Here is a 12,147-nt window from a genome sequence, read left to right on the forward strand (position 1 = left end):
CTTTCCTGCCCGCCCGCTCTGCTCCTTTGGCAACGGAAAGAGGAGTCCGTGCAGATTGATTGGACAGCTGTCGTCTATTCAAGGTGTATTCGGTGTGTGCACCCTTCCAAGCAAAAGACTGAAGGATGAAATCATGTCTGAGGACTTTTTACAAGTTTTTAACTTTATTGGGAAACTAGTGCTGGGATCTGGTCAAACATATAAAAAAAAAGACACAAACAAGGTCAAGAGAGGATGACAGAATATTTAGATTTCAGGATTAGATTTACACCGATCAGGCATAACATTATGACAGGAGAAGTAAATAACATTTACCATCTTGTGACAATTCAGTGTTTTGGTGAGAAACTTTTGGACCTGGCATTCATTGGTGTGGATGTTACATAGACATGTAGCACCCACCTAGACCAGACCAGGCACCCCCACCCCAATAGTAATGACACTCCTTGATGGCAGCAGCCATCCCCAGCAGGATGCAGCCTGACACAGGCACACATGAAGAACACCGCAAGGTGTTGACCTGGCCTCTAAATTCACTAGATCCCAAACTGATCAAGTATCTGTGGGATGATCCACAGAGGCTCCTCCTCTCAAAGGCCAGACACCACAGGACACCCTCAGAAGGCCCATTCTCTGATGAGTCACAACTGTTTTGGAGGCAAAAGGGAGACCTACACAATATTAGGTCATAATGTTATGCCTGATCGGGGTGGATTTGGCCAGAGGTTAATGTTAGATATTTAGAAGGATTGAGGGTCCAGCGTGCTATTTAGCTCTTACAGACCACATCTAAAGTTGAAGGAAGCATGAAAAGTTGCCGCGCTTTGTTCCACTGCCCCTGAAACCACTTGTCCCTTTTAAATCTTCTAAAGTACAAATGTACAAAACTCTGGAGAGTCTTCTTGAAATCTGTGAAATGTAACGAAAGTAGTTGCACGTTCCAGGCGGTGACAACACTTTCAGCAACTTTGCAGCTTTCCCAGTTCCGCTGTTGGGTAATTCTGATCCTTTTAGAAAATCTGGGCACTTTTAAAGCCGTGGACAATTAGAGCAAACAAAAGCTTCTCTTTGTATACTCATTGTTAGTGGTTGAGTGCAGTATCAGTGCAGGGGTTTTGTGTTTTCCTGCAGGCCACCCATTAACAAGCCATGCACCAATCTCCAGGACTTGCACATTTTTTTTTATCCTTGCATCACTGGTGGAACCAGGGTCGGGCATATGGTGCTTAAGCCCTGAATGTTTTCCGCAAAGCACCACGTCTTTTACTGTTCACCACTTCTGGCACATTTTATACTAAACCTTGACATTAGGAATTGTTGGTATGAAGCACTCTTGGAAGAGCCGAAAACAGAGCCTCTCTCATCCTCACAAAGTATCTGTGAGTTGTCAGTACTCATGTCGCTATCAACGCTTACACCGAGCTAAGTGGTAAAATGTGTCCAATCAATTTGGTACATTTTGTGTGGACTTGACAAGAATGTCTGGATTGATTACGAAACCCAAGCGCATCGCCTGAACATTAAATGTTGTCAGAAAGGTTCCTCCTCCCTGGTGATGAAGAGGATGATGATACTGAAGCGACAGTTCTACGGTCCAACCCACATTCCTTGACGCCAAAACATCTCACTGGTGTTTTCTTTTTTGTTTTTTTTAATCTTTCTTCTTCCAAAGCATCTCACAGAGCTTATTTTTCCATAAAAGAGGCACTTATTTGGGTGCAAACTGATTTTTTTCCTCTTTCGCTTGATTAAAAATTACATAATCTTCAGTAAAATATTCAGCCAGCAGCAGTGAAGTGTTTTTATACTCTTTAAGAGTTTCCACTGTGTTATGAAGGGCCTTGGCTGCTGCAACAGAGTGGTATCCACTGTGGATATCTGTAATATACCCAATCCAATGAATTGCATTGTCTTTTTTACTTTTTTTTTTTGCAAGGCTGCATTTTTTTGTTTTTTTCCTACTTCACCATCTACTGCATCTTTTCCATCATCCCTACTCATCATATTTCCCCCTTTGCACGGTCATGCGTTTAGTATATCAGCACATTTTTCCCCCCGGGGCTAGCGAAGCCGATTTATACATTCAGCACGGCGTTCTGTTAACGACTGCGATAAACGTTTCACGACAAAGACATCTGTTGAGCTCTGAGGGCATGGACAGACAAACCAGAGGAAGCACGGACTGGATGAGCAAAAGAAGGAGCACATGCGGAAAGCGAAGGGAAGGGGGAAATTTGGAGGCAGGAGAATGTGGAGTTTCTCGGGCTCTTCTGGCACATCTGTCCTTCTTCCGTCCCCGGAGCGCTGACGCAACCGCGAGGGCACAGAAACAGACTCAGCTGGCTCTGTTTAGCCACGCTGCCTGCATGTGGATTACTGCAGCCTCTGACATTTAATAGTAGCTTTGGTGGAACATGGAGTGATGCTTATGTGGCAGAGCTTCAGACAGCATTGTGCGGCCCTTAACAGCAACCAGTGAAGTCATGCTTTGAAAGAAAAAGAGCATTTAAGATCATGATAAATGCCATTTGGTGGATACGTGAAGCTTGTTTTATTAAAGAAAAAGTCCCTCCATGATCTTTCTACAAAGCATTAAAACACCTCTATAAGTAAATCAATGCTGCTGTTGCCCTCTTGTCACATGTCAGCCTGCACCCAGTTTTTAAGCGTTTTACCCTTGGACATGTTGCGCAACATCTGGGTTCACTATGACACAGACTTTTAGCATTAGCTGCACGAGGAAGAGCTGGACTGCAAATTGTCATAGAGCATTAGCGACATCTGAGTCTCAGCTATGACTCTGTCTCCGTTTTAACGAAGTCACATGTAGCATTTTACAGTCAATAAAAGCAGCACACAAGGTTTGAGACTTGAGCAGGATTTGCAAAGAAACAGCCAAGACCGCAGATGGAAGCCCTGTTTGCTTCTGGTATACATTGGTGGGCAATTTGCTGCATGGGCAAATGCAGCAATCAATAAATAATGAATAAAACTGCTTACATTTGCTGATCTGGTATATCTGGACTCGGTTCTTATCAAAATATGAGCCTGGTAACTCTACATTTGGATTTCATTGTGGGTCATGTTTAACCCAAAAATACCCCTGTGCACATTGAGTAGTCCTACAATCAATCAGATGTTTTCTTGGAAACAAAATCCACTCAGATGATGTTCAAGGCTGTCCATCACCAGATCACAAAGCCCTCCCAAACGACTCGATGAGCCCAACAGATCTTTAATAATGCTCTAGACAAACTTTCCCTAACAAAAAAAGATTGATAGAAGCTGCAAGAAAGCAGAAGGACCATGATGCAAGATACACAAAGAGGCACGTTCCCAAAATAAAAGAAAGAACAAAGAGCACAGCAAAGCCAAAGCAGGATATATTTAAAGAGAGGATAACAAAGGTAAATACAAAAATACGCAAACCAAAAAGAATCAGAAAAACATGAAAGGAAGGAAAGCACTTAAGGAAATCTTGGAGGAACACATTAAGGGAAACAGTCAAACAGTATGAGAGAGGCAAACTAACCAAGAGAAGAGAGAGAACCATATATATATACAGAGAGCTAATGAGGGAACACAACACAGGTGAGACCAATAAGGGCGGAGCTAACATTTACACAGGTGGGAAAGCATTGGGGAAGTAAAACTGATGGAAAAAAATAACAACACAGGTACAGAGATCTTTATAAATTACAACATTAAGACTCATACAAGAAAACCCAAACTGAATAAAAGTCCAAAACGGAAACTCATGGAAGTCCATATCCTGATATAATAACACTGGAGAGCTGGATGAAACGAGGAGTGGACTCTGATGAGCTTGACGCAAGCTGTGGATGAGAAGCCTGGAGGTGAATGAGGGGTAAAGAAGGGTCATTAGCGCTTTTCTTTAAAGATTTTCAGCAAAGATATGATTGGTTGATTGAGAATGTGGCCAAATGCGAAACTGTAACTATGGAAATTCCTAGGTGTGACTGAGTGTGGGTAAAGATAGTCTTATGCAAGGTTTATACCTCCGTCAACCGTCAATTTGACACCGTAGCTGCGGCGACAGCCCAGACCCTATACAGACCCTATATGCCATAGCCTGACGTGCGTTTCCACAGAAATATAACTACCCGCCACGGCGACGCAGACCGCAAGAGTCGTGATAGGTCCACTTGGTAGTAGCGTGTTTCTGGTTTAGTATTTCCGACTGCTTCGCCATTGTTAGGGAGGAATTTGTGGTGATGCCTATTAAGAAGAAGAAGTACCAGAGTCCTGTATGTCTTATGCTGAAGGAGTTTATTTATACTCGATCGAGGAGTAGGCTCGATCGAGGAGAACCGAAGCTTCGTCATCACAACATAAGTGCATGAGTCCACCTCAATTCTGAGGGACAAACAGTAAAGCTCAGATTCATATACTAGAAAGGTGGGCCGAGGCAGCAAAGGGGAGATGTGTTAACGTCCAATTGGCTATAGTACATAAACAGGAAGATAAGCATTCACACCAGCTAGGAAATACAAAGTGTCCTCCAGTGACGGAGGGCGTTATCATCTAACTCTACAGCTGTGTCTGTAGACAGCCAGAGAGTGAGACTGAAGACGCCAAAGAGGGACCATGGCCTTGGCATGTTCCTCAGAGAGAAAATAGGGCAGATAACTGACGCCAGCAGTAATCTAACATTAACTACACAAACTATCTATAGGGAAGTCGAATTATTCTCTAACAGCCATCTCCGCAATTTTTGAACTGATTGATTTAAATCAATAAAGATAGAACACAAGTTTCACCATTGTTGAAAGTGAAGCAGGAAGTGGAAAGTCAAGCAGGAAGTAGAAACAAAACTTAACCTGACTGGCAAAAAAGACGCAGCGCTGACAGCATTTGGGTGGTGTTTTTACAGAAGTATAAATGGCTCGCACAGGCGTAGGCTACGTACGTAGGTTACGGCGTCTAGTCCCGCAGTAACTTAAATGAGCCTTTACAACTTCAGTTATTGGACCTAACACACCTGGGTCTCAAACATATTTCATCATAACTGACCTAATAATAATATTGGCCATTTTTCCTCATACTCCCGAAAACTCAGACATTTATTCTTGGAAAGTAAACCACCAGAAACAACACTTAGCATACACTGAATTTATGTTTTAAAAAGTAAGCCAATGTTCTACTGGTATAAATCTAGTGTGAGATAAGGTTTACATAAATGTACCGCAACCGAGAAGGTGTTTACCTCCAGTGTGTGTCTCTACGTCTCTACCACATATCCATAGGTCCATGATAATCTGAGGCACATGCACACATGTTATCATTGCAGTGTTGTGTATCCAGTGCCAGAAAGCGAGCAGCGGTGAAAAAGCTCTTTTCAGCACGGTTCATGTATGGTGAAAGAAAGTCAGTGTTGGAACACTGCTCATTTATTTGTGTCAGAGCGACCAGGCCGACACACACACACACACACAACACATCCATACATATCCATACACACTCTCTGCAGTCGCAAAAAAACGACTGACACATCCCCAACGTGGAGCAGCGCGCGCCGGGGTGGCTAAAAATAGCTCGGCAGGTCCTCTGTGGGCTTCCTTTGTGCGAGCTCGGTTTTGGACGTTATTAAAAAGAGGAGGGGGGCTAGGGGGTGTAATTACCCCCACTACCTTGCACCCTCAACCGTAGATGTATCAGTCATCCACACCACCGCACCCTGAGGCTGGACTGACCCACTTCTTGAGTAAATTCACACAAAAAATATATATATGGTTGTGTTCAGACGGATCATTTTTTTAATTAAAAACAAATCTTTAACCCACTTATTTTGTGGGAGGATTACAAACGGACACATACATGTACTTGTGTCACATGTTTTACCGGCTAACATGCGGTACACGACAGAAAAAAACTTTTATAGAGATCTGACAGGGTAATTTCTGATGCAAATACACCGCCTGGCTAAAAAAAAAAAAAGTTGCCACCTGGATTTAACTAAGCAAATAGGTACGAGCCTCCTATTGGATAATTACTGCATGGGTGATTATCTTTCAGCTGGCAACAAGTTATTGAACACCAACTGATGCAATGAGTAGCTTCTCATTTCTTAAACAACCATGTCTAAAGACACATCCCGTGGTCGTGGAAAAGATGTTAGTCTGTTTGAGAAGGGTCAAATCATTGGCATGCACCAAGCAGAGAAAACATCTAAGGAGACTGAAGAAACTACTAAAACTGGGTTACTGTCCAACGCATTATTAAAAACTGGAACCAGCATCTTACAGGAAGAAATGTGGTCGGAAAAAATTCTGATTGATCTTGATCGGTGATCACGTAAACGTTTGGTGAAATCAAATCAAAGAAAATCAACAGTAGAACTCAGGGCTATGTTTAATAGTGGCAGTAAGAACATTTCCTTTTCCCCCACTGCCATCAGACTGACAGGAGTCTATAATCACGGACTAAACTCATTTAGATTTAGCTTAGATTTTTTTTGTATTGTTTGCGTGGACGGCAAAGGAAGAATGTCATTGTACAGTCATGCTGGTATCCATTTTACAACTTCTTACATTACCTTTTCATTTGCAAGATTCACATTTCCGTATTCAAAGTCACATACTATGAATATAGTTTAACAGCAGACTGATTTTTACAGTGCATGCTCAAATTCAGCTTTCTGTGTTTTGGTCACTCTCCACCTCTGAAGTCTGGAGCTGCATGACTTGTTTTGGTGCGACACAACAGAGCCTCTGTGCAGCCCTGGCAGGAGTGGAGGAGGTGGGAGGCGGTGAAAATGGATGCGCCCCAAGGGAACAAGCCGCTGCTGTGGACACCACGATCTCTGAGGTCCAGCAGCAGTGAGGTTCACCAGGCTGGTCTGCCCCCGCCGCCACTGAATGACTCGCTGATAACGTTTCTAGCAACCTTTGCAGTGTACATATGTACATTGATGACTTAAGTCGACTGTTATGTGGTGAAAGTTGACACCAACTTGTCTCTGATGACGTCGCTAATAGAAGCACAGTGGAAAGTAATGCTTTGCAACTATGAAGTCTATATTCTTGACCTGAATACATATGCTGAGAACAGACGGCTCATGTGCTACGTACATACTGCGTGCTGCAGATATGTACAGCCTGTATAAGAACAGGCAGCAACTCAGCACCATCAATAGTATTTAATAGTACTCCATAATGTTTTGGAAGATGGGATAGTGTAGCTGGTATTTCTCTGAAGCCTTCTTCGTGTTCTGCAGCTAAAGGTTGATGTCATCATATTGCTGATGTGCAGCCTCCTTCTCTCTGTTAGCGCAGGGTGTTTGATGACGTCGTTAACTGACTTCTGTCCAGAGGATTTGGACCGTTCCTCTGCTAGCGTTAGCAGATGTCTTCTCAGATGAATGTCCATTGCAGTTGTACTTTTGTTGTATTTCAGGACTGACATGTCACAGTAACATGTGCTTCATCTTTAGTGAACCGCACTTGATGAACAGCTAGTTTCCTGCAATAACCCACTGGGCTCCTCACCTGTCTTCCATGTTGTCATTGTCACGTGACAGTCAACATGACTAGTCGACATGGCGCTTAAAGTGCTGACTAGACGAGTAGGTCTGTACAGCCCCTGGTGTGTATTAAAAATGGTTAGGCACACATCCACCTGTTGCTTTGTAGGTTAGACTCCACACATTTGTTTGGGGGGAGCGCTCTTTTAAATTAAAGACTGATATCCTTGAAAGAATGTGAGAAAGCCCAGAAAGGCTGAAAAGCGACACACCCTCTCTCTGGAGTTGATATACTATGCTATAGTATTTTTTTATTGCTAACTCCACAATCTAATTGTACTTACGCTAATTGCTATAAAACATTCCATCACAGACTCCAATCTGTGATTAGTGGTAGGATGAGATGTGTTACATGTCATGAAATGGCTTGGTGGTTTAGCCCACACTTGCAAAACATCCCAACCTTTGTATACGCGCATCGCTGAACACAATTTTTAATGTCAGATGAGCTGACGTTCCACTTAGCAAAGACAATATGCAGTATCAGTTATGAGATATGTAACTACAGCCCAGCTACCACATTAAAACCACATGCCTACTATTGTGTAAGCCCATCTTGTGCTGCCAAAACAGCTCAGAGCCATTGGGGCATGGACTACGGACCTCCGGTGTCCTGTGGAGTCTAGCATTCGGATGTTGGCAGTGAATCCTTTAGGTCGTCTGTGTCGCTGGGTGTGTCCTCACTCGATTGGACCTATTCCGGTGCATCCCGCGGATCAAATTAGGATCTTTGGAGGCCAGACGAATACGTTGGACTCTTTGTCCCTTGAGCCTGGGATGGTGAGGCGCATTGTATTGCTGGGACAGGCCACTGTCATCGGGGAGTGCTTTAGATATGGGGTAGATTTTTCCCAGGGGTACAAGTTCATCCAGTACATTGTGATTTGGGTTTTCACAACAGGCCAAAAGCCCAATGAGCCTTGAAGTTCCGAATGCAGTGGAAAAGGCCCACACAATAGGGCCTTTTCCACTGTCAGAAACTTACAGGCTTTTAAAGGGTAGATGAAAACATATCCACCATGGGGTAGGTATTTTTGCCCTGAAACACTGCTGTGCGGGACTTGACATAGATTGGTTAAACTTGTAGTTCTCAGTAGTCGAAGTTGTTACCACCAGGAAGGCTGAAAGTGACAACCTGGGGCCTGTTCCGGTGAAAATTTCCACAACATTGCGTATGCCCATTGTCTTGACTTGACTGCCAGTAAATCAGAAATAATAATTTTACAGGGAAAAACTGACCAATCAGGGACATTCAGAACCAGCCAACTCCCTCCTTAAACTTCCAGGAACTAAATTTAGACCCATGGTCCTCCAGGGGAAACACGGGCAGTTCCATGAAAAAGTTCCCTGTACCACACCTAAGTGCCCCTAATGTTTACCAGGTAATCACCAACGTTGATTGATTGTTTGTTTCTGGACAGGTATATCTAAGACGTACATATACACCTCGCAATTACATTGTATTATAAGGATCTGTGCATGTCGCCTGCACATGCTGAGTTTGGTCTAAGCATTAATTCTGTGCGCTTGTGCCATCTTCTTGAATGAGAACATAAATCAAAACATAGCATAACTCTCAGAAGGCTCAAGGGAACCAAGTGGTTCTCGATCACCCTGCGGTTTGCATTGTTTTGCAGCTGTGGATGCTAATCTGTGAGCATAAGAAATGTTAGCACAAGATAGAATGCCTCCCTGCAGTGTTTATACGGCAATTTGTGGCTCCAACTGTGGTCGGCAAACTTTATTTTTTTAAATAAATATTTTAGTTAGAAGATTGCTAGTAGATTGAGAAAGCAACATAGCTTTGTTTCTCCCAGCATCACAGGAGTCTGAACAGTTTATTCCATTCAGCAGTTGATTAATGGGGCATTTTAACAATTAAATAAGTGTTTATGTCAAACAAAACATTTACTAGTTCCACGTCATTGTGTTCTCTTCTTCCTTGACATACATGACAGTAAATTGAATATCTTTGGATTTTGAATCCCGTGACCCTTCACAGGACAAATGGTTACGGAAGATGAATGAATGAATGAATGGATTTTGAATCACTGGTCACATTATAACTAAGTCTCCTCAAAAATTACGATTCCTTTTAAACAAAACTTTGAATCAGAAAATGTAAATTTAAAAAATGCAACCTTTATGTTTATCCGTTTTCATAGGGTCCTGGGTGAAGTCAGCGGTGAAATTTTGCTATTATCTTCTACCCTTGTTTCCGTTTGCACCCCACTCCCTTTGAGACCAGGTTTATGTTTAGGCTCCCTGGCTGCTGGGGAACCTGGATGAACTCTACGAGGAGATGAAGAAAGAATGCGTGCTCACCCAACAGGAGAACCCATCAACATCTGCCCAGGGGTGGAACCTTTGACCCACAGAGGGAACTCTGGTTCGCAAACAGGAAGTGTGTGGAGGTCAACGGTGTGGAGTTAACGATGGAAACTGCAAAACACGTGTAGCTACTTGTGTTACTCGTATTGTCGAGCCTGGAAACTCATAGAGATTTAAAGAACTGCTAGTGTGGAGGGAAACTGTGAGGGGAAACTGAGGAGCTTTGAAAAAAAAAAATAGAAATATGGCCCCCACATCTCAACACCTTCAACGAGAGTGACACTGGATGACAGCCTCAAAGCTCCATTCCCAGTCATGCATCACGGTAGAGCTGCACAGCTCAGCCACTTCACGCTGTGCCACAGGAATGATAAAAATTTACTATGTGGTAACAGCATTTACACAAACCAACTCTGATGCACCTCTGCTTTTGGGACCGGGGCAGATCGGGGGTTGTAGTTGCAGAAACAATTCCCCAATGGCGGAGCAGAAGAAACCTCACTTGACGGCAAAGAATTGGAATCTTGTCTTTTACAAATACAATCAGCGTGACATTTAACCATAAAACTAACAATGACAAAGAGAAAACTTAATGAAAATTTTGATGGGTAAATGAAATGAGCAAGGTCACACAACGTCATCAGGGACGGCAACACACCTATGGTTCTGCAACTCTCATTGTTCGCATGTGAAGTTATGGGCGTTAGGATGTGCCAAGCGCTGTGTGCTGGCTTGAGATCACCAGCTTGGCGCAGACAGAAACCCCTTACTCCTTACCGCTGCTCCACCCCAGTAAATAAGATCAATGTGTTGGTGAGAATGCGGTAGGATGTGTGCCTTGTGGGTGTGCATCTGGAGAAGGAGCGGGATTAGCAACCAAGACAGAAGACGGATTGTTCCTCAGTGGGGGAGGTTAAAGGGTGACGAAAGCAGATGTCGCAGAGGTTTTTCTGATCATCCCCGTTGACTCATCTTTCCTTGTGTCATCCCCACGCACACGCAGCCGTTCACACGCTTATGGTGTTACGAGCATTCATCACTTCCTGAGAATGCTTCTAATAAGTTTTTCTTTGTTGTTGTTGTCGCTGTTGCTGAGATTGCGTTATTTTATTCTTTGTTTTTCATTTCTCTGCTGTCTCTCTTTGGTTCTGGTTTGTGTCATATTTGTATGTACAATGGAGAATTCTGAGTAAGTGCAAGGGAGTGTGCAGAACAAGATGGGGACTTGCAACCCTATCGCTGAACCAGCAAGTCAATTTGGGATGCAATACCCTGGATCTGTATGTCTGTCATCATGGCTCTCTTTGTTGCTGCTTCTGTGGCTTGGTATATTACACAAATGTGCCAGAACATTATGACCACAGACAAAGTGAACAGTGCTGATTAGCTTATAGCAACAGCATGGATCAGTGTCTGGAATAAAGAGATACGTTGGCACTCACCATGAAGCGGTGATATGTGCAGAGACAAACCTGATCTGTGGCAGACCTAAATGTTTATGGAACTGCAAGGATTATTCATGGATGTGCAGAAAAAGTCTTAATTAAGTGACAAAATGCGTGTGGTTTTACTTCGAGTGGCGTCTAGAGGTGTTCTGATGGGATGCTTGTCCAGTCACGGAAAGGAAGAAGCTGTTCTTGTGGCTTGATGTCGGCTGCAATCTCTCCGGCGCACCTGATACGACATGCTTGAAGTTCAGCAACTTCCTACACTGACAATGAATGTTTACTCCTGAAGTAAGTCCTGCACCTATGCGGACATTAAGAAATAAACTTGTTGTGCATTGAACAGATTCTACTTTGAACTCAGCGGCATGACTTTTACTTTAGACTCTGCATGAGCACAAAAGAACGTGCCTGTCCTGCATGCAAGAGTTCAACCGGACCTCCAGACCCTCATGGAGCTGCAGCACATTCCCCAATCTCAGAATGGACCTAGCATCTTGCTTTGTTTTTGCCCTTTAGCACTGGCTTTACATCATGTTTATATGTTATTTTAAGGGAAACTGTGATAAAAAGAGGGCAGTAAAGTTTTCTGCAGAGGCCACCGGAATGTGGCTTCAGGCCAAAAGAAAAACACTGACCTGATGCCAGAGTCATCAGTTAAGCCTCAAGAGTGAACTCCACCTGTAAATTTATGTCACGGTTTTATTCTTCTGGTGGATGCTAAAATTTCACAATACCCCACGGACGTTAGATATCCACCTAGGTGCACTTGAGCGCTTGAGTGTGGGTCTCTCTCAGATGGTTTTCCAGCGTGATGGGGCAGGGGGG

The sequence above is a fragment of the Chelon labrosus genome (genome assembly GCF_963514085.1).
Source record: "Chelon labrosus genome assembly, chromosome: 1".
NCBI lineage: Eukaryota > Metazoa > Chordata > Actinopteri > Mugiliformes > Mugilidae > Chelon > Chelon labrosus.